This window comes from Panthera tigris, chromosome B4 (genome assembly GCF_018350195.1).
Source record: "Panthera tigris isolate Pti1 chromosome B4, P.tigris_Pti1_mat1.1, whole genome shotgun sequence".
Lineage (NCBI taxonomy): Eukaryota > Metazoa > Chordata > Mammalia > Carnivora > Felidae > Panthera > Panthera tigris.
The window spans coordinates 112080743-112103477 of record NC_056666.1 but is presented as its reverse complement, the minus strand read 5'-3'; the positions used below and the strand labels follow the sequence as shown (position 1 = coordinate 112103477).

The 22735-nt window shown below is 37.5% G+C and overlaps 1 long non-coding RNA gene across 12 annotated transcripts in view; it reads left to right on the top strand.

The window, feature by feature from the left end:
• The window catches only part of LOC122240411, a 430864-nt gene that overhangs the window by 334207 nt on the left and 73922 nt on the right, over window positions 1–22735 (top strand). For 9 of the 12 annotated variants that reach the window (XR_006220142.1, XR_006220140.1, XR_006220132.1 and 6 more), the window contains one exon: window positions 14602–14717. This is a non-coding gene — a long non-coding RNA (uncharacterized LOC122240411). Of the gene's footprint in view, window positions 1–14601; window positions 14718–17194; window positions 17274–19610; window positions 19947–22735 lie in introns of all 12 variants that reach the window. The other 3 variants (XR_006220137.1, XR_006220133.1, XR_006220136.1) reach the window with 3 other exon arrangements.

Below are 22735 nucleotides of genomic sequence, written 5' to 3'. Positions count from 1 at the left end.
TTATGCAACTCACAGTTCTATTGAGAATGCTAAAATCTGTATATACGGTATGCTTTTTAAATTAGGCTTCAACTAATAAATCAATGGCTAGCTTTCATATAAATGTAAAGGGGACCAAAAAAATGATTTAAGGTACCTGGATCCATAACTATTTTATGATCTTCAGGCATCAGTTGAATTACCTCTCATTACTCACGTGCAAAATGGAGAAGTTGGGTTATTTCTATGGTCTGAGAGTGGTTTAGTAAAGACAGCAGAGAGCATTCTGTTCAGACAAGCTTAGGTTACAATCTCAGCTCTGCTGCCTTTTCTACCTGGTACTTCTGTCTTTTTTTTTTTTTTTTTTTGATAAGTAAATTGAAAGTAGAAATATCTACCTCCTGGAATAGTGAGAATTAGATGAGCTGGTAGAGATAAAGTCACCAACAGGCAGGAAATGGTGGCAGCTTTATTACCGCAGGTTGAATGTTGCTCGTCTCTCTCCAAATGCCCTCTCTCAACTCTGTTCCAACACCACAATCATATGACTTAATCCTCCACTCCAACTGGACCTTTCTTCGGTCTATAAAGGGCTAGGTGATACCTAGGAATCCAGCTCAAAAAACAGCTGGGAAATAGATAGTAGGATAGCACAGAATAAGATCTATGTTTGAGAAAAGTATCTCCTATTCTCCTTCCTCAATGGTGTCTATAGTAATGATTCCATCCACCCATCCATTCATACATTCAATAAGCATTGATTAAGCTTTGACTATGTGCCTGGTCCTTGTCCATGTTCCTTGACCTACCTCTTTCCCAAGCCAGTGTAGACTAAAATTCTGTTTATGAGTGAAAGTGGTGAATGTTCTGGCACCAATTGTTATGTACTTGTGATTTTCTCATTTCTAAGGCAGCTTTTCTTTATTTACCTCCAGACTATTACATGGCATATGGTTTGGTTTGGGGATATTTTCTTCACACCTTCCTAATTAGATCAATTTTGTCTTCAAACTCTCTGCTTAGAATATATTCCAAGACTGTATTCTGGTCCCTTGCATTTGTAAAATTGAAAAGAAATCTATTCAAGTTTCTGTGATTTTTTTTTTTCTACCAGTCAGATCTTATACCCATTTACACTTGTTTTGAAATGTGCTGACACATAATGGGAATTCCAAAGTTCCCAATATGGGGGGAATTGCCATTTGAAAAAAAAAAAAAAAGAGATCTATGCAATACTTTCATAAGCCATGTAAAAAGTATTGTGTGTAAGACAGTGGGGTAGTGATGAGACATAGATCTAACCCCAGATACATCAGTGATGTGGTATGAAAGGAGACGTGACTGTTCTGGCCCTCAGTTTCTATGTCTTGAAAACTGGGAAGTAATATCTTATTTCTCAAAGAGAGTACTATGAAAAATAACATTATATGTGTGATAGAACCTTGACAATTACAAAGTCCCTTATGAGAAGTATCAACACTTATTATCTCACCTGAATCAGGCTAGAGCATTAAAGTTGGTCTGAATTTGAGCACTGGAGAAAATGATGACTTGGAACAGATTGGGGTTATTAGTGAATCAAAATAGAACAAAAAAATCACATAGGAGAAATGCATGGTCAGTGATGCCAGGGGGCCTGATCCAGGGTCCCTCCATTTGCCCTCACAGAAAGGTACCCTGTGCTACAAAGCCAGAATCAGTAGCGCTCCTTGGGTGGGGAATCTACTAGAACAGAACACCCTAGAAACACAGGATTCTTGACTTTTATATACTTTTGCATGGAGGGATGGAGAAGGGGAGGTTGTACACATTAGGACTCGATGGTCAGCCTTATTTCCGTAAAAGGAAATTCTTGCCATGCCATCAGTGCCTGCCTTCACAAACCATTTCTTTCTGTGCTTTTGGGTCTTCTCGAAGTTTATCATCTGGCCAACTTTATCGGATCAGCGTGTCCCCAAGGGTCTTCAGAAAAAACACAAAATAAAATTCAGGCATGCAGGCAACTGACCAGTAAACGTGAGGCATAGCAAATAGACCCAAACCCAGGTCTGACTCTGGGATAAAACAGGTTACGGTAGAGTTCTCATTCATTCATTTATTCATTCATTCATTCATATGTTTACCTTAGATTCCTCCAACTCCTCAGTCATGCACTACTCTGAACAGACTCTCCTTGCCCCAATTCCTTACTCTGCCCCAGACTGAGTCCATCCCATCTGCTTCAGGGACCACGTAAATACCCACCGTTCACAGTGTGCGTGACAGGAGTCTACCTTCCCTTTCCTCCCTCTCCTTGGAGCGTGGTTTGTCTTCCCATTTCACAGGCATCTGATCTTTGAGATCACTCGTTCATGGTATCTAATACATCGGTCTTTATGAAATGCAAAGCAGTAGGATTTAAGAGAAAGATTGCTGATTTCAGAATCACACAGACCTGAGAATGAATCGATCATGGTCCCATTGCTTGCCTGCTGGGAGACTTTGCGTAACTGATTTAAGGTAAATCATTGTCTCCTCACTCTTAGAACAGATATGGTGAATTCTAGCTTCGAGGCTGGGTGTGAGCACACATGTAAATTTTATATGAAATGAGCACAATAGGTTTTCAACAAATGTGCATCTCTCCATTTGCCACAATCTGCGAAGTTGACAATTTCAGGAACAGGACTATGAGGAATAATTTAGATCTAAGAAACTTGTGCACCTAAGGGTTACCTGTGATTTTGGCAACTCCTTGTCCAACCAACTTCATTTCTCTGCAAACTCTGATCCAAACCCCTAGCAATCAAAATGAGATACAATATTTCATATGCCATATTTTCCAAACATTGGTTTTAACAAATTTTTCAATTGATGTTTATTTCTTATAAAATATATCTCATATATATTCACAGTTGGCCACCAGTTAGAAGGTAGAATATGCTTTTAGCTTAATTTTTAAATAGTTTTATATCTAGGAGTTTCAATTTATGTTAGAACTTTTAGTTTATATTAGATCTTTCTTAGATATTTTTCTTTTTCTTTGTTTTTTCTGAGTGTACCGTGTAGGTAAGATTATATTCACAGTAACGAAAAATATTCAGAGTGACATTTTTTTTCTTTTTCTTTTTAACATTTCTGTTTCATATGTTTACACTGCCTTGTCTGTTAGTCTTTGTCAGCACTGAGCATGATTTATAGTTGCAAGCACTTTCTTTGTGGAAAACTGAAATTCTTCCTGTGCCTAGAAAATGTGTGCGTGTTCTTGAAGACAGTACAAAAGAGAAGCACCTTTAACGCATACTGAGATTCTTTTATAGAACCCTAGAAGTCAGAATCATTATATTGTTCTGCAGTTTATACCCCAGGGGAGGGGGGTGTTTCCACTTCTGGGAAATGTGTAGTATTCTTAAGGATTCCATGGGACTTGTGGGGAGGGGAGGTGCAAATGGGTCTCCAAAAACCACTGAGGATCTGTCATGACTTACTTTCCCCCTAGGTTTATTACTATTCCCCCTTACTATTCTAGGCCTTTGCTGATTAAATGATTTATTACCGAATTGAGGGGTTTTTACAACATATTTATCAGTTAATAGTAAAACGCGCCTCAGGCTTCGAATACAAGTAAGCCCTCAAGACTGTCTATTCAGTTATGTGACAATCTGAAGATTTGATAAGAACCTAATAAGACATGAGAGGTTGGTGCATTTTTGGGAAATGCCCAGAAATGGGTTAAAAAACACGTGAAACAGAACAGTGACGTATATATTTCAAACAAGCCTAATAGAGCAATAAGAAAAAAAAAATATTTGGAGAAACCGTAGACAAGAAAAAGCAACCATCCCAACAAAAACAGCATAATAGAAAACTCATTGCAACATTGTATCCTCCAATGTTAAGATAAAAACTTTGATCGCAACGTAATCTGCGTTTAATTCACTGTAAACAGAAAGAAAAAAAAAAAAAAGGAAGACAAATACCTGTTTATACTCATCCCCACGAGGCACCATTAAAGTTCATTCTAATTCTGTGAAATATCAATATCTTTCAGGAAAGTTCAACCTTTTGTGCCTTGTGCCAACTAAACATCAGAAATCTTCCAAGAATCTAAGATGTTTCCAACTCCACTATTTATTGGGCTTTTTGTAATATAGATGGAAACTGCAGAAGTTGGCATCGAGTTATATTTAGTGATGGAAATATTCTATAATATGGGAAGAATGTATTATTTTTCTTGATCCATGAATTCCCCTGAAGACTTGAATTGTCTGTAATAAAAAAGCAGAGAAAATGCTTGGGCATGCAGAATCCAAAATAACTATTTTTCATAAAGAAATATATATCCTTGCAACTTGGTGGATGAGAAGAAAACACAATTCTAGGTGCGATTTATTTCTTATATTCAGAATGCTGAATTCTACCTGAATTACATGTATTTACAGACCACTGAAATATTTTTATTTATAATTTTGTGGGTTAAGCCACATGATTCAGTATCCTAAGCTATACTTTGCAAGTGAAGCTAATATAAACACTCATCTTTGCCAATGTAGGATGGTAAGGGTCAAGCTGACCTGAAGGCCATGTATTAGTGGTATCACTAATGTAACTATTTAGGGCCATTCCGTTTTATAAATATTCCATGGATGTTTGAAAACCAGCAGACTTGGGGGGGGCCTGGGTAGCTCAGTCAGTTAAGCGTCTGACTTCGGCTCAGGTCACGATCTCACGGTTTGTGACTTCGAGCCCCGCATCCGGCTCTGTGCTGACAGCTCAGAGCCTGGAGCCTACTTCGGATTCTGTGTCCCTCTCACTCTGCCCCTCCCCACTCATGCTCTGTCTCTCTGGCTCTTTCTCTCTCAAGAATAAATAAACATTACAAAAAAAAAAATTGAAAACCAGTAGATCGGGGTCTCCTAAGATTTTGTATGCACTGTTTATCTCCTTACATCAAGTTTGTCTAAACAATGTTTGTACAGTGAAATTGTAAAGGTTCTGTAGACAATTTGCCCATTTCTAGAGAAGATGTAACTCCTTTACCATCTGGGTCAGGAATCCCCAGTGTTTTTTTTTATGAGTTTGCTACAAAAAGGTACTTTAAATCAGCTACTTGTTATTCTGAGTGTCTTAAATGGAAGGTTCCTTAGAAAAATCTGTTCTTCATAAAAGAAACCCAGACACATAATCCTATCCATTTTTTTTAATTTTATTTTATTGGCTTTATCTCTGACTGGAGATTTGCTTTGCTACACCTAACCTTTTCTTGATCTTCTCCTCTTCTCCTTAAACTCCTGACCATGGAGGAAGAAGAATTACATGCCTTGTCACAGAAAATAAGAAAGGTCCATCTACTAATTTTTAAATCAGTCTGAATTAAACTGCAAGGATGCTTTTACAACTGGAAATATACAACTGTCTTAGGTTAAGGCCCACACAGAACCAATGAACTATTTGACATGGCACAAAAACAGAGCAAAGGAAATTTAGGTCAGCATTTTGGTAAAAACCTAATATAACCAAAATTGTGTTTATAAATTGTTGCATTACCTTTGCAGGTGCGGGTTGCTTGTATAAGCATACTTCTCCCTTGCTTAACTAATGTAAATAACAGGCATGTCGTATTTCCTCTTTTCTCTGAAAAACACCAAGAACAAAATATTGCAAGAACTCTTATAAATAGAAAAAGGCTGAAAGTGTATTGCAGAGGACAACTTTATAAGGCAGGAATTCTTGACAATGTATTTTACCACTTAGGGTTTACAGTAAATTAACAGAAATAATTACATACAAATTTTATTTTTCAATTTGTTCTTGTAATGACAAGTATTGCTAACAATTCTAAATTGTCTCCGAGGAAAACTTTATAAACATACAGCCTTTATCTGTCTTTCTTATGTTCAAATTCAAAAGGTCTTTCCTTTTATCCTTCTCATATTTTTGAGTGGATGATGAGAAATTGAAATATAAGCCCTCTTGAAATGTTATGGATTGAACCTGAACAGATCAGAGCTCTACCTGTGACTGCCCAAAGATTAGAGACATGTTGAAATTCATGAGGTGTATGTGAAAAGCCATTGATGATGGGTGATGGGGTTTTGGAGTGATGATGGGGTTTGGAATTGACGTCCCAGAAAGAATTCTTGAAGACGTCTTTGGTGCAAAAAGGTGATTTCATTAAAGTGCAGGGACAGGAACCGTGGGCAGAAACAGCTGCCCTGGGGTTGTGAAGAGTGACTGATTGTATATCTACAGGTTGGGAATGGGGGGGTTGGTTAGGGACAGCGTACGTTTCTAAGGAATTGTGGAAGCAAGGTTTCCAGACCTTGAGGCTAGCTGTTGTTAGAAAAATGTCATTTATTACTGTTTTTTTTTAATGTTTCTTTTTATTTATGTTTGAAAGACAGAGAGAGAGAGAGAGAGAGAGAGAGAGAGAGAGAGAGAGAGCGCAAGCAAGGGAGGGACAGAGAGAGAGGGAGACACAGAATCTGAAGCAGGCTCCAGTCTCTGAGCTGTCAGCACAGAGCCCCATGCAGGGCTTTAACTCGAAAACCACGAGATCATGACCTGAGCTGAGGAGGCTTAACTGACTGAGCCACCCAGGCACTCCCACTGTTAGTAAAACCTTAGTCATGAGCTCCTTCAGATGTATATCAGGGGCCATGTGCTTGGAGTATAATATAATGCCAACGTATACTTGAGGGGTAAAGATAAAGGAGGTTTGCAAAGGATTTTTTACGTGTTTAAAGAGATTTACAGGATCCTGGCGGGGCAGGATAATGTTAAGCCAAGATTCCCTTGTGCCCCTGGCATAGTGTCATCATCGAGGCAGCTGAGCGCTTAGAGAAAGGTCACTATGCTTGATTCAGGACTTGTCAATGGACTGTAGGCGGTAAGGGAATTTAATTTTTCATTTGCCTTTGTTTCCCGCATCACCATTGCAAGCACTTAAACACCCTTACATCTTGATGAGGGTGATATTAGAGCTCCAGGAAACAGAGTCTATAGGTTTCCGGAGATTAGGCTATGGATAAGATTTCCTTTTTCTTGCAGTTTACTGAGTTATTCGTAAACTGAAGGAGACTCTTGTCCTGCATGACTTTGATCTCTATCAGTCAACCATTTGTTTCTTTCCTTTCCTTTGTTCTTGGGCAGCCAAGAGTGTCCAAGGAATATCACATATATCCCACCTGGGGGAGGGGAAGGGGTGTTGTCAGCTTGTATTTTGCCTTCAGCTTGCCTTATGATCCCTCATCAATGTATACTTGAAAAAAATCAGAATTCTAAAAAGAATTTACTTTGCAAAGAGGTTGTTGAATTTAAAGACAAGTGAGGTACATTCAATAGAAAGTAGCCAGTGAGGTGCCCAAATTTTCTATCCTCTTATTTAAATAGCACATCGCCATCAACCTCTAATTTCCTTCTTTGTTTAATTCTTCTTCATAGCATTTATTACCACTTAATGTACGTTTTGTTCTCTGGTGTATCCTCAATGCTTACAGCAGTTTCTGGAATGCTACTGTTGCTCAAGTTACACATGTTGAATGGACAAATAATTGAAATTATTATATCTATTATCCAGTGAATTTAGTGCATTTCAGATGTTATAATGATACCTGTTAAATATGTCATTAGAATAAATAGAATAAGATGGTTTTGAAGGATATTTGATCCAGGCTTTAAAAAGTCCCCCACATTTTTTTTTTTTTTTGAAGCTTTCTTTCTCCAAAAAGACAATAGCTTCCTGTTAATTGTAGAGTTCATTCTTATTGTGTAGTCTAAAAAGTTACTGATTTAGAGAATTGTGATAAACTTTTCTATATTAATAGTGCATTTCACCAGAAGCTTATGATGTATTTTGATATTCTCGTTACAATTTCCACTTCATTTCAGACCCTATTGTTGTTTGGGGGCGTACTGTGTTTCACATCCAGTGGGCCACTCAAAGCAGCCCTCCTGCCCAAGAGCCGTTCGGTCTCATGGAGATTTTGACCGACTAACCTTGAGTTGGTCTTCTGATCTTCCCTACACATTTGATTGTTGCCATGCATCAATCAACACCAGTTGCCATGCATAGGGAACTCCTCAATACTTATGGCTTCCCTGGAATCAGACACATAGCATAACGAAGACGAACAGCGAGTACTCTAGTCACAGTCTAATTATTGACCTCTTGCTGTGTAGTCACATCAAGTAATATATTTTAGGCCCTGGAGTACAACTTATGGTACACACTTTTCACAAAATTTTAGATGAATTAACCTTCCTTCACTTTTCAGCACCTTGCATAAGCCCTCTTAATTCGCACCTATCCCAACACCAAAACAAAACAAAACAAAACAAAAGCATGGTCCATAAAAGAACAGATTGAGCAACTGCTTTTCATTAAAATTAAAAACATCTAGGGGCTCCTGGGTGGCTCAGTCGGTTAAGCGTCCGACTTCAGCTCAGGTCACGATCTCGCGGTCCGTGAGTTCGAGCCCCGCGTCGGGCTCTGGGCTGATGGCTCGGAGCCTGGAGCCTGCTTCCGGTTCTGTGTCTCCCTCTCTCTCTGCCCCTCCCCCGTTCATGCTCTGTCTCTCTCTGTCTCAAAAATAAATAAAACGTTAAAAAAAAAATAAAAACATCTACTCTTCATAAGATGCTGTTGAGAAAATGAAAAGGCAAGTCACAGTCAGGGAGAGAATATTTGCAAAGCACTTATGTGCCTATGATATGCTTCATGATACATGATAAAGGATACGTCTTCAGAAGATACACAGCAATCCTCCAATATCCACAGTTTCACTTTGTACCACAGTCAATGGTGATCCAGATGGCGATGATCCTTCTTCTCACCTGTTGTCAGAAGGTCAATAGTAGCCTGCACCATGTCATAGTGCCCGCGTCACTCACCTCACTTCATCGCATCACGTAGGTATTTTATGGTCTCACATCGTCACAAGAAGGGTGAATAAAGTACAATAAGATATTTTGAGGGAAAGAGACCACATTCACATAACTTTTATTGGAGTGTGTTGCTAAAATTGTCCTGTGTTATTATTGGTTATTGTTGTTAATCTCTTACTGCATATAATTTACAAATTTGTCATAGATACTACTGTAGAGGAAAAAAAAAAACAGTATATATAGGGTTTGGGAGTATCCACAGTTTCAGGCATCCACAGAGGTCTTGGAACATATTCCCTGTGGATAAGGGGAATTGTAAAGAACTGAAATGAACTCTTACAACGATAATAAACAATCCAACTAAAAATGGACAAAATATTTGAATAAATCACTAAAACATGTACTGATGACAAAGGAACACGCTAAAAGATACTCACCATCACTAGTTAGTTTGGAGATAACAAATTAACGAGATACCACAATGAGCTAACAATATATCCCTAAAAAAAAAAAAAAAAAAAAAAAAGACCTGCTATACTAAGTGTTGGCAAAGTTCTTGGGGGATTCGAAATGTCATACACTCCTGTTAGGAATGCAAAACTATTATAACCACTTTGGAAAATATTTTGAAGTTTCTTAAATAGTTAAACATAAACTCAGCTATTCTACTCCTAGTTATTTACTCAAGAGGAATGAAAGCTATGTCTTTAGAAACACTTTTATGTAAACATTACTATCAGCTCTATTTTTAATAGCTACAAACATTCCATATGTTCAGCAGATAAATGGATAAGCAAGTTGTGTGTTATAAAACAGAGGGTTAGTCTATAGTGAAAAGGAATTTGTACTACAACATGGAGAATGTAAATGTCAATAGAATTACTATGCTAAATTAAAGAAGCCGTGTAAAATAAGACAGTATGGTTCTATCTATTTTAGCAAATGACATTTAACACATAGTGGAAGAAAGCCAATGAGTGGTTGTCTTGTGTGAAAGGAAGATGGGGAGGGGCAAGAGAGAGGGGTTACAAAGGGGCAGGAGGACACTTTTTTTTGGAGCTGATAGGATTGTTCAGTGTCTCCATTGTGGTGATGGTGCCAGGCGGGTATATACATTCAAACATGGTGTGTATATATGTTAAAACATCAAATCCTACCCAATAAATATGTGCAATTATCTTATGTCAGTTACGTCTCAGTAACCCTATTCAATAAAATATAACCACAAAATAAAACCCCACTATAGCTGTCACGCATACAACCTTGTGCTCCAGGCCCTTGCATAGGTGTTACTGGGGGTATGAATTGGGTGGCAGTGAGGGAAGGACCCAGCCTTGCATTCATCAGCTACTGGTAGAGTGTGGAGATGTGATATCTCTTTGAAGTCATCCTGAGAACTCTATTTAAGGAATTGCCTTAGGTTGAAGGCTTGCAGGCATTCTCAGACTTGGCGGTTTAGTTACCATCTAATATAAAGGAAAATGCAGATGTCATCAAGAATAGAGATTAAGTTTGCGAGGCAGATTCGGGACACCTCTTGCCACACCTTGCCCCTCAGGCTGGTTTGCACGTCCGCTTTAATTACCACTCATCCAGTGTTCTCTGGCACTTCCAATTATTCTAGTAATTTCAAATTTCACAACTCACATTCCAAAAAATTAGACGTTGCTGAGACCTTGGATTTGGGTTTGAAATATGACACTGCTCTCTACAAGCCGCCTTGTTTTTACCACAACTCTCCCACAGCTGTTTAAGGCTATTAATATTAAATTAATGTTCAAGGAAATTTACAAGTGCTCAGTAGGGGAAAAGGAATGTGAGTTAACCACAGACCTTCCTCTTAGCATGGGCCAGCAAAGATATGCCTGGGCTTCGTTACTGAGTAATGTCAGAGTCCATCTTTCTCAATCTCACATAAGTTAGTTTTCCTCTCTTGAAAAGGTTGCTCGGATTGAATAATTCTATGCTTACAATCCCTGTATGTTTAGTGAACAGAATTTAGGAATGTGTCAGGACCATTGCAAAAGAGGAGAGTAAGAGTTGGACAAATCACAAATTAGAAATTGTACATTATTCCTTTAATACACATTTACCGAGCACATCCTAGGTGCCGGGCATTGTATCAGAGCTAGATGAAGACCAGTGAGCAAAAACCAACCTGTTTCTTCTCCTCGCAGAGCTTACAGTTCAGGAAATGCTTTCAATTAGATGTGCTGTTCATCCCAAACTCCAGCTCCTGGTTCTTTATTCTTCTTTCCCATCCACATTTTCATTACTCAATATATTGATGCTTCTATCGCTGAGGTTATAGAATAGTTAGGAATGAGAGGATTTTGCTCTAAGACCTTCTGAAAAGGGAAACCCTTCTCCTCATCCCCCTCACTACCCCCATTCTCCTCCCATGCCTCCTTCTTTTCCTCTTTGCCTTCTTTCTCTTTCTTTTACCATTTTCAGTTTTTAATTTTGAAATAATTTCAGATGTCCAAGAATTGCAGAATTAGTAAAGAGTTTCAATATATCCTAACCCAGATCTCCCAGCTTTTAACATCTTTGTTTGCTTTACCATTCTCTCTCTCTCTCTCCTCTCCCCGACCCCCTGGGCATGGCTATGGATATAAATATAAATATAGGTAAAATATATTTAAATATTCTATTGATGAAATATTTGAAAGTAATTTTCAGGCATAATACCCTTTCCATCTAAATACATTAGTGTACATATTCTGTCTAACCACATTACAATGAATAAAATGAAGAAATTAATATTAATAGTACTAGCATCTAATCTAGAAGCCATATGTTCCAATTCATCCATTTGTACCACTAATGTTCTTACCTGATCCAGGATCACACGTTGCATATTATTATCATGTTCCTTATCTTGCTTTAATCTGAAACAGGTCCTCAGTTTTTCTCTGTCTTTTAAGGATTTGGGGTTTGTTAGTTTGTTTTTGTTTTTGTTTTTGTTTTTGTTTTTGTTTTTGTTTTTGTTTTTGTTTTTGTTTTTGGAATATAGGCCAGTTATCTTGTAAAATGTTTCTCAGTTTGGGTTTTTCTGATATTTCCTTGTTATTAAATTCAAATAATGCATATGGGGCAGGAATGCCACAGGGATAATGTGTCTTTCTTGGTTCATGCCGATGTGCTATTAGTGGGATGGTAATTTCAACTTTGGCCACTTAGTACAGGTATTATCTGCCAGTTTTCTCCAACTTAAAGTTACCATTTTCCATTTGCAATTAATAAATATGGTGGTGAGAGGTACTCTGAGATTATGTAATCATCCTACTTTTCAACTATACTTTCAACTATACAAATCCATAGATAATTCTTACCTGAAAGTTTATTATGAAGGTGGTTTCCACATAGTGATTTTCTATTTCTATCATTCCTTTTATCTTTATTAGTTGGAATTATAATGTAAGGAACAGCTTTCGTTTTTCCCCTGCTAAGCTTCTTTTCTGAAGTCTCTCCATCCGTCCATCCCTGTGTCTATCCATCCGTCTCCATATTTATATTTTCATCCATGCATTGTATAATTCTATGTAGTACCAAAAAGTTCCATGATACAGATCTATTTAATTTTTCTCATCTAATTGAATTTGTACAGAAGGCTCATAGTGATGACCTTATTCACAGTATTACTACCCTAAGGATAATAATGAAGTTTCAAAAAATTACTACTTTCTATGAGATTAGATCAGAAAACAGGATAAAAATCCATTTTTTTTAAATCTTTTGGAAGCTTGTCCATGAGGGCAGATTCATGCTTTCCAAAGTGACCTTGCATCATAGGATGAATCCAAATATATCCATGAAACATGTGTTTGGACTACTTCCTTCAGAGTCTTCTTGTCAAAGATAATACCCAACTGGATTGTAGACTGAAATTGTAAGGCTTGTCTGCAGTAAATCTGATGTTTCAATCAGGTTGACTGTCTGACTCAAGTTCCACACTTTATGCTTATTTGAGAAACAAAACCTCTTACATCTTCTCATGATAACCCTCTCATCTGTCCATGGTCTGGTCTGATTTGAACTTCCCAAATTTGGGATTTGAGTGATACTGTTCTATTCTGTTGCCAAGGATATATAGAGAACTCAAAAGATTACAAATGAAATCAACTAGTTAATTTAACTGAAGCACATCGCAACGCATTGCAGAAACGGACATGCTAATCAACTTTCATTCAAAAATGTAAAAGCCTAGGTTTTAAAATTTTTCTTATATATGTCAATTGTGGACAAAATAATATCATCAGAGATGCCATTTTTTAGTGCCTAACATGTGTCCCCAGTGCTTCACATAACACCCTAGGTCCATGTTGATATCCCAAATTGTCAAATCTGCAGCAGGGGGGTTAGAGAGGCTGCATAATTGGACTGAGCTTAAAGCTAACAGGTGGAAAGGCTGGAATTCAAATCCAAATTTGTCTTAATTTAAGAAGTCATGTTTTCCCTCTGTATTACATTGGTCGTATACCAGTCACCAGTAATAAATACACAGAGGAAAGACGTGGATAGTCTCTGAAATCACTAAGATGAAAAGCTTATGGGATTCCTTAGTAGGATAATTCAGTCTCTTATGTTTAGAGTACAATAGAGTGCTCAAGTTCAAGGTATTTATTTATCTGATTTGGCTTTCCTTGTTTTGTTCTGTTTATCTCTTCCCTTTGAAATATCGGTGTATTTTAAAATCTGTATCTGCTCAAGACATACATTATTTAAAGACCTTAAAATCTGAGAGATAAGGAAGATAATGGCACTTTATCCCCATGATAATTTATAACTAGATCAAGCTAAAAGTGAGCTCACTAAGTTGAATTTTCTGTATCAAACAGCAGGTGGTGGTGCTGGGTTATTCTATCAAGTTTAAGTACTTCTAGAGAGCGCTGTGTTGTTGAACAACATATAACATATATTTTGGTTTCAGAACCATTCACATCATCTTGTTAAGATTTACTTTATAAAATAATACACATGGTGAGGTCTCAAAATATTTGAAAAATAATTACATAAATATAAATCTTTTAGAAGAAGGACGATGATTATATATATATGTTAAATACATATCATTTAAATCATTTAAACAGCTTAGTACTTCACACGATTATTTAAATGGTTGTATTTAAATATGTATTTTGAATAATAAATATGATTTAGCATTGGGGAATAAATATTTATATCAAATATACTCTAAATTTGTAATTATTATAAAATTAGAAGTACTATATGGTAAACACTAAAAAATCTTTGTCATTTAGCAACATAGGTGGAAAATAGATTTATTTTCACTTCTTTAATTCCTCATTGAGTAATGATTACCTTAAACACTTTCAACTATCCCTATAGCATATACATTTCTATTACTTTTCAATCCACATTCCTATTCCATTATATTCAATATCTCTGCATAATTTATTTTGAGTCCTGGCTGCATTTCCATTCTGAGTTGGTTAAAGCTTAAAGAGAGTGATATTTTCCAGAATCTTTGATCCAGGACTGGATTTGGTTGAATGGTGGGAAAGGGAGGAGGAAAAAGGAGTGTATTATACTCTTTCACCTTATTGGTGAAAAACTATTTGAATGTTGTGGTTCTAAGGGCCATGATGATGATGATGATGTTATGTTATTTGAACCTGTGTCTTCGAGGTCCCAGGCCACACAATGTAAAGGCAACGCTTATAACCTTGGCTGATGATAGAGAATATTAGGCAGCAGATGGTTTCTCTAAAGATTTCTATTACTGTATTGCAGTGCTGACTTTATGGCAGATGGACTGGAGGAATGAAGGGGCAGGTGGCTGGTGTGAACCAGGGGTCCTGTAGAAGCAGCAGAGGTCAAAGCTGAGGCAGGAGTTGACGAGAAGTAAGGTGAGTTAGTAAAAGGTCTAAAAGTACTGCATATCAGAGTCTATAATGTGGAGATGTGGGGACCACTTACATTTTATTTTAGGACCAATCTATATGACTTCAACATTTTTATTGTGGCCACTGTGACACTGAAACTGAAGTTTGGTGGCAAAGTCATTACCAAACAGTTCTGAATGATCAGCTATACCTATGGCATGGCTGACTTGAGTATATATATGATGACATAATATTCATATATTATATACGATTGTACATTTATATATATCACATACATGTATATAAAAGCAATATATATTATATAGTATATATGTGTATATTATTTATTCTTCCGTTGCAAATCCTACTGAAACAGAAGTTCTGGAGGGTAAGAACTTGGGAATCACCATTGTAAAAAGATTTTCAGTGTAACTAAAATGCACAGTATACTTCTGACTACTGGTTTGGATATTTTCAAAACTATTGCTAAAAGCAATAGCTTCATAATATAATGAGAAAAAGAAAAGAAAAAAACTAAAAGCAGTACAGGTGTAGTAGAAGCATACCAGGCTCAAAATCCATATGTATTTGGAGCCCTCTTGTTGGAATAAAAATAACAATTACAAATACAAGTTTAAATGCAGTGCCTTCAGAGGAAAGCTACTTCTGAGGCATAAACATTGAAGCCAATGTCACTTCTTATCAGCCTGGACATGTTTCTGGGCCTTTCTGATTTGAGAATAATGGCCTCCTGGGGCTGTCACGATCCAATGAGCTAACGGCCCTACCTGGACGGTGAAACACCCGACAGCCTGGAGAGTATCATCCTCTTCATTCATCTCCGATTGCCTACTTCACACGCAAGAGCGTGACGTGAATAGAGAAAACTGCTCAAGATTTTGAGAAGTTCAGTAGGACAATTACGCACACTTGCATCGCCTGCTTTCTCCAGTTTTTCCAGAGAAATCCAAGACTCTTACACACTTAAACCTTAGCATTTGTTGGATAAATGGTTAAATGGTGAATGAATGAATGGATGAGTGAATGAGTGAATAGAAGGAAGGCTTATGGCCCATCTGCTGCTATCACAAATATGGCTGCACAGCACTTTAGACGTGACTTGTTCATTTGTGGATTTTAAGCTGATTAAATGCATTCTGGGCTAAATGTGATTAGATGAGATGGGTGGAGTGTATCCGTGAGGGCCTCCTGGAGGAAGGTCGTTTTTGCAAAGCTTCAGAAGGAGCTTGTTTCAAAAAACAAACAAATGAACAAACAAACAACAAAACAAAACAACAACAAGAGAGGCATCCTAAAGGCCATTTTTCTCATTTCTGTTTCAACGTGAGGGTACCAATAGTGCGAATTCACCTTGTGCAACAGGGCGGTTTCAAGTGAAAAGTATTTAGGCTTTTAAAATAAGCAAAACAAATATTTACTAAGTGTCGTCTGTGGGAAAAAAAACACAGGAAAATTGCAAGGTCTCTAAAAGCTATGTCTTTGTAACCACACTAAATCCTCACCACAGCCCATAGACTCAAGTTTTTCTCTAGAAAAGTAGGGCTTCGTGAGCTTCGTGGCTTCCCAGGATCACAAGATCTTAGATATTAAAAAACAGTGGAAATAAGATTCAGACCCTAATCTCTGATTTAATACCCATGGTCTCCTACTATATCATTTTATGTAACAAAATATTATTTTTTTGCATTTTGTGGAAGTATAAGTAGACAAAGAACTTTTTTGTATTTTAATACTTTCCCTGTTGAGAATATGAATGGCTTTTAATTATTTGCATTAATTTTATAACGTTTTCTAATGGGGTCAAAAAAGGCTACCCGTTTCCTGGTAATGGTACCACACTGTGTCTAAATCCCACCCTTCTCACATATAGATCCCAAATTACACATACACACACCCCACACACATACACATGCATACACACCTGTGTAGACATAGGTACACATATCTAATACTTTTTATATTTTGAAAACAGAAAATTGAATTTTAAAAGGAAACTAAACACAACATTTGGATCCTGGTTTACTGAAATACCAGAACATACGTAGGCTAAAGCACATAGAACTAACTACAAAATAGACCGGTTTATAAAGTGAGCTGAAAACTACCAGGAACATTCTGGATATATAGGTGCAACGTGAAATTTATGCTTCTAGGTTTTTTCCTATACCCTCTGTGAATTTTAATTAAACATGTATCAGAAGAAATAAAGATTGGGTGGAAGCTATAGTTTAGAAACAATAAATTTATCAAACAGTCATAAGCAGCTTTTTCTGATTTTTTTTTTCATTTTATCAGTCTTGCTGTTCTGAAGGACCCTACTTAGACTTGTTCATATAAACAAATACACCTTGTGTTGTGTGTGTGTCTAAAAAGAGACTACTTCTGAGGCATAAAGCTTGTCCCCTTAGTTGATCTCTAAAACCAAGATAAAGCCATCCTGGTCTTACTCTATAAATATTTAAATGTTTTATTTTTTGCAGTCATTTCTGATGATGCCTCTACTTTATACCAACAATGTGGCAGGATCTGAAGACACGTGATTTGGGACATATGTTTCTGGTTTGTGATTGGGGTGCAAATTAAATGCAAGAGGGCAATCCCAAACAGAGGGTGTGTGGCCAAATTAAACAAGTTTATGCATCCATAAGGAGAGCCCAGATATAGGAATTCTAATTAGGAAAACAATATGATATTCTCTCTGGGCTCCTGGATTTTCACTCAAAATGTTGAACTTCCTTGGAAGGTCTTCATACTCGCTTTTCATTTGAAGTCCCAGATTATTTTTGCGAAAATCAATCCTACGTGATACTTTTAAAGTATATGCCCTCACTTTCTTTTCAAGGTTCAAGGACTGTGGATGTGTGCTATTGGTTTGATTCCCAAATTTTGGCAGATGTCCCAAAAGAAAAAAAAATGCATAAAACTCTAGACCCAAAAGTGCCCATTAGTTACCTCTAAGCGTGCCAAGTTGTCGAACGATATTACAGTTATGATCTTTAAAGCATTTGTAAAAAAGCTGGATAACTTTGTGTAAAAAAGCTGAATTTTATAGCTTCGTCTATGCCAAAGAGATTTCCAACAGAAAGCACCCTGGTAAGCCTAATTATTACTCCACATATGGTACATGGCATCATAAGCTATTTTTGAGGTTTTGGGAAACAGAGAGCCAAGTGACGACCACAACAGGGCGTGCTGAACAATTTTAACTCTGAATCTAACATCCCTAGTTGGCAGAGCATAAGACACAAAATGCTGCTTCAGCGATCCGTCTCTCACATATTTAATTTGAGGGCAAATAATTTAGTTAAAATTTACGGGGTGGGGTGGAGAAGGGAGTGATATACAAGAAGTCAGGATAGTGCACCTAGAGTCAGGGAAGATCGTTCTTCAGAATATCACAGCCGTTATTAGCAAGGGCAGGTTTCATCTCATACTTTAAAATCATGTCAGCGTTTATGACTTTAGCCTTCATTGAGGGAAAAATGCATAATCTGAGTTAGAAGGCAGCTGAAGTTGAACATTAAAAAATTTTAGCTCTCGAATGTGTTAGGCTGTTACATAAACAAAATAATTTGGGGAGAATGAACTCAGAGAAACATGGAAGCCCTCACCCATTTATCGGAGTTGCCTGTATGCCTTTAACTGATTATGTTTGAAAGGTTCTTCAGAGAAAGAATTAGACATTAAAGAAAGAGGGGTATTTTATACTTACGACTTCAGTGTGTCAGTCCAGTGAGAACTATTTCTAAATCAGTTATGTGGATATCTCAACGTGGCTTCAGATACATTCAGGCATCCTTCTACCTCCATCCCTGAAACATTTTAAAAGTCAATCTTGTCTATTGTTTAGTTGCAGAATCTTTTGCTCAGAGATCATTATGACACTGGAGGGGGCATGCCCATAATGCCTGGGACACTTACAAGGCATTCACACATATTGAATGATAATTATGCTTACATCTCCCACCATCTTTTGTTGGATCTCTAAAGCCTTTGATTCTACAAGTCTGAGAAACTTAGCAGATTCCTGGCACCATTTCCCTCTGGTTTTAGATAAAAGTAAGAATTTCCTTCTCTAGCAAAATTAAGGGATATGGCTTTCCAGTTTTCCGTTCTAAATATTAAAAAAAAAAAAAAGGACACTGCTTAAAGTTAAGGATTGTCTTCACTAGGGCAGAGTCATTGGGAGCAAATAATTAATATTCCCAGTAGATCTATATTCACGAGCAAGGCCAAAAGAGAATCATGACATCAGCATTTTGGGTGGCTTTTTATTCTTTTGTGGTTATTTCATACTGTTTTAAAACAAAATCAGATATACTTTACTTACTTTATTTAAATATACCAGTTAACAAACGAGGAAAACCAAATCCAGGTTTTAATCCCGCCTTATTTGTATTTGTCAGATGAATGATTTATAAACCTCTGTGGCATAAAACTTCTAAGCATTATAAGATTGGAACAGCTTCATTTTTTCTTTTGAGAATGAACTAGAATTACTGTTCTTTAAATCTGGCCTCTCTTGTTGCTATTGCTGTTTCCTCCAAAAGGTGGCGCTTGTGTAACCTTTTTCTTCCTCAGGGCGCAGAGCGCCTGGGGAGCCAGAGGGACCAGAGTGCATTTTCAGAATTGTTTTCCTTTGACAAACTCCAAGTAGCCACTTCAAAAATCTGCATTTTTGTAACTGCAGGTCCTTTATGTGCAAAGAACCCTTCACATAAGAATTAGTCTGATTTTGTGAAAGAAAAACATGCTTCCTGTCTTGGTTTGGTTTAAACCTTAGAGTTCTTTAACCCAAGTTTATTTTATAACGTCCTTCTTTCCTTCTGATCTTTGACTAAAGTTCTAATTTTTTTTGATAACCTTGATCCATTGGAAGTTGTCTTCCTTCATTAGAATGCAGAAGCAACACACAAGTATGTCTGGACTATATCTAAACAAACCTTTCTGACAGCATAAATCAAGAAGGATCAATCATTCAGACAGGAGAAATCTTTTGAACTGTGGACGGACAAGGCGAGTGAGAGGCACAGAGGGAAAAGGAAAACATGTCGGAGAGATCCTGATGATGAGACAGGAATTCACAGATGAGACTTGAAATCAAGCATGCAAGTGCTTCCCAGCAGTTCATGTAAATTTGCTTCCAGTCCCCGCAGCTGAAATGGAATTTAAACACAATCTAATGAAGTCCAACACTTCATTTTACAGATGAGAAAACCGAGTCCCAGAAAGGTAAAGGAGTGTGTTCCATGGAGCAAACCGAATTCTGTTTCTATTTCTGGTGACAGGATGCAATGCCATATTGAAGAGATGTGTTAAGTTGCAAGTCATAGAAAATCAAAATCTTAAGATAGTTTTGAAAATTGGAGTCCTTATAACAACTGTTCTTTGTGTCAGACACATATTATTTTGAGCCACTATGCTGTCTTAGAAGCTTTCCTCCGCTCCATGCAGGGATATGATCATTCGTTGGCCCCGTAAGTTACAGATCTGTGCCGTCCCATACAGCAGCCATCAGCCACATATGACTATTTAATTGAATTTTAAGTTAATTAAAATTAAGTGAAAATAAAAATTTAGTTCCTCCGTTACTCTAGCCACATTTCAAGTACTCGACAGCTACATGTGGCAAGAGGCTGCTATATTGGAGGGGCACACATAGAAGTTTCCATCGTTGTTGAAAGTTCTCTTAGGCGGTACTGTTATGGATCACCATTCAGAGCATGAAGAGAGTAGAACAGCAAGTCAGGCACATAGTGTGATGGCTAATCCAGGGTGTAGCATCTAAAAGTGTGTATCTTATGGGGCGCCTGGGTGGCTCAGTTGGTTAAGCATCTGACTTCAGCCTAGGTCATGATCTCGCCATTCCTCTGACAGCCCCTCCTGAGTTCAAGCCCCTCCTCTGACAGCTCAGACCCTGAAGCCTGTTTCAGATTCTGTGTCTCCCCCTCTTTCTCTGTCCCTTCCCCGCTCACACTCTGTGTCTCTCTCTCTCAGAAGTACATAAACATTAAAAAACATAAAATAAAAGTATGTGTTTCATAATCTATGGGTCCCTAAACAACTTCTCAGCCAGCTATGAAAAACCAGCAGGTCTATGTTTTTTTTGACTTCTCCAGCCCTCTTTCTCCTCCTACTTATGCCTTCTCTAATATTCTCCTTTTTTTTTTGAGTGTTTTATAATCTTGTGGGTACCTTATTAATTCCTTCTTGTGTGCATGATTCGATTCCATTCCACAACGTCCAGTGGATACGTACCGTGTGACAGACATTGCACTTACATGACAAAAAGGAAACATCAGATGCTCAGTCATCACCGAGTGGGTCGGGAGGAAAATACGTGTCCAGAGCCCAATCCGCACAGGGACTGAACTTCTCAGACCATTCGAATTGGCGAAAACGAGAATTATGAGCAAAACTATGTAGACCAATAGATGGAAGCTTATTTCGAGGGGTTTAGTGACTTGCCCAAAATAATACTGATGGTAAAAAAACAAAAAAACAGAAAGTGTCCTCGGACTGGAATCCATGTTTTTTTACATTGAGTCCAGTGTTTTTCTCTAATCCATTAACGTCCCAGCGTAGAGACTGATTTACACCAAATTCATAGTTTCTTTTGATATCTGCCCATGAATCATCAAATAAGTTGTGTCTTGCATATATTGACATTCTTTCTTTTTAAGCCCAATTTTCTCAATCTCTTTGAACAAAGGCAGACTTATATTTGCATGGGCTTTTCTTTGGAGCCCTTAGCTAAGTCCTTCTAAAAGGTCCTCATGTTGAATTGATCTGTGCTTGATGTTCTACCAATACTTTGAACTCTTAAGTGTTGACAGAGTTTAAATGTGAATTAAACAAGTGCTCTTTCTATTAATAGAAAGGATATATATATTTTTTATCAGCTGGCAGATGAATAAAATCACCTCGTTTGCAGGCAGTCAAGACGACGTGGGTAGTGTGCAGCTCTTCAGGTTTGGTACTTCCCACGATTGTCTGTATAACAGTGTGATTCATTCAGGGACACCTAAATCCAGATGCTATTCGAACTCTAGGTCTTGTATAGATTTTCTCATGCAGTGGCACTCGCGTGGAGATTTGACCACACCACCCCATCAGTCAAGTGGCTTTAACTGGGCCAATTCTTGTCTCTGTACCACATTCTTTGGAAGTGCTTCACCCATACCACGTGCTACTCAGTACGAAGGCTGGTATGCTAGATACTTTCCCCACACATACAAGTTATCGGTCAAATATTAATTTTTATGTTTTGGTGAAGTCTCCAATATCCTGTGTCGCTCGAACTTATTTTAATCGCAAATTGTATCATAGTGGGATGGTAGTGCGTGTATTTATAAAATGAACCTAGTTAGAGATTGTCCTTATCTTCATCCGTAGAAACTTTCGATAACCTATGGTGTTTTCTGATCCTATCCATCAAATTTGCCATACAAGATTTCCCTGACTGAAATTTTCCTAATCTTTCATAGAGCATGACCTGATGATTCCATTATCTTTTTTCACTTTGTCATACTCTCCTGCCAAAACAAATAAAACAAAACAAACTAGCAAAAGTTCTCTCTAGGATGATTTTTCCACTTTTAAGTGCCTCACACCCCTTTCTGTCCAATCCATCAATCCAAAGAGTCTTTTCTTTCTTTCTTTCTTTCTTTCTTTCTTTCTTTCTTTCTTTCTTTCTCTTTCTTTCTTTCTTTCTTTTTTAATGTTTATTTATTTATTTTGAGAGAGAGAAGGAGAGAGAGTGTGTGTGTGCGTGAGCAGGACAGGTGCAGAGGGAGAGAATCCCAAGCAGGCTCCACACTGTCAGTGAAGAGCTTGTCACAGGGTTTGATCTCACAACTGTGAGATCATGACCTGAGGCGAAATCAAGAATGCAATGCTTAACCAACTGAGCCACCCAGGCATGCCAAGAGTCTTTTCTTTCTTACCTACAATTGATTTGTTTCCCTCTTTCAAGGCTTTCCTCTAGTATCTCAGAATTCAAAGATTCTCATAACCAACAA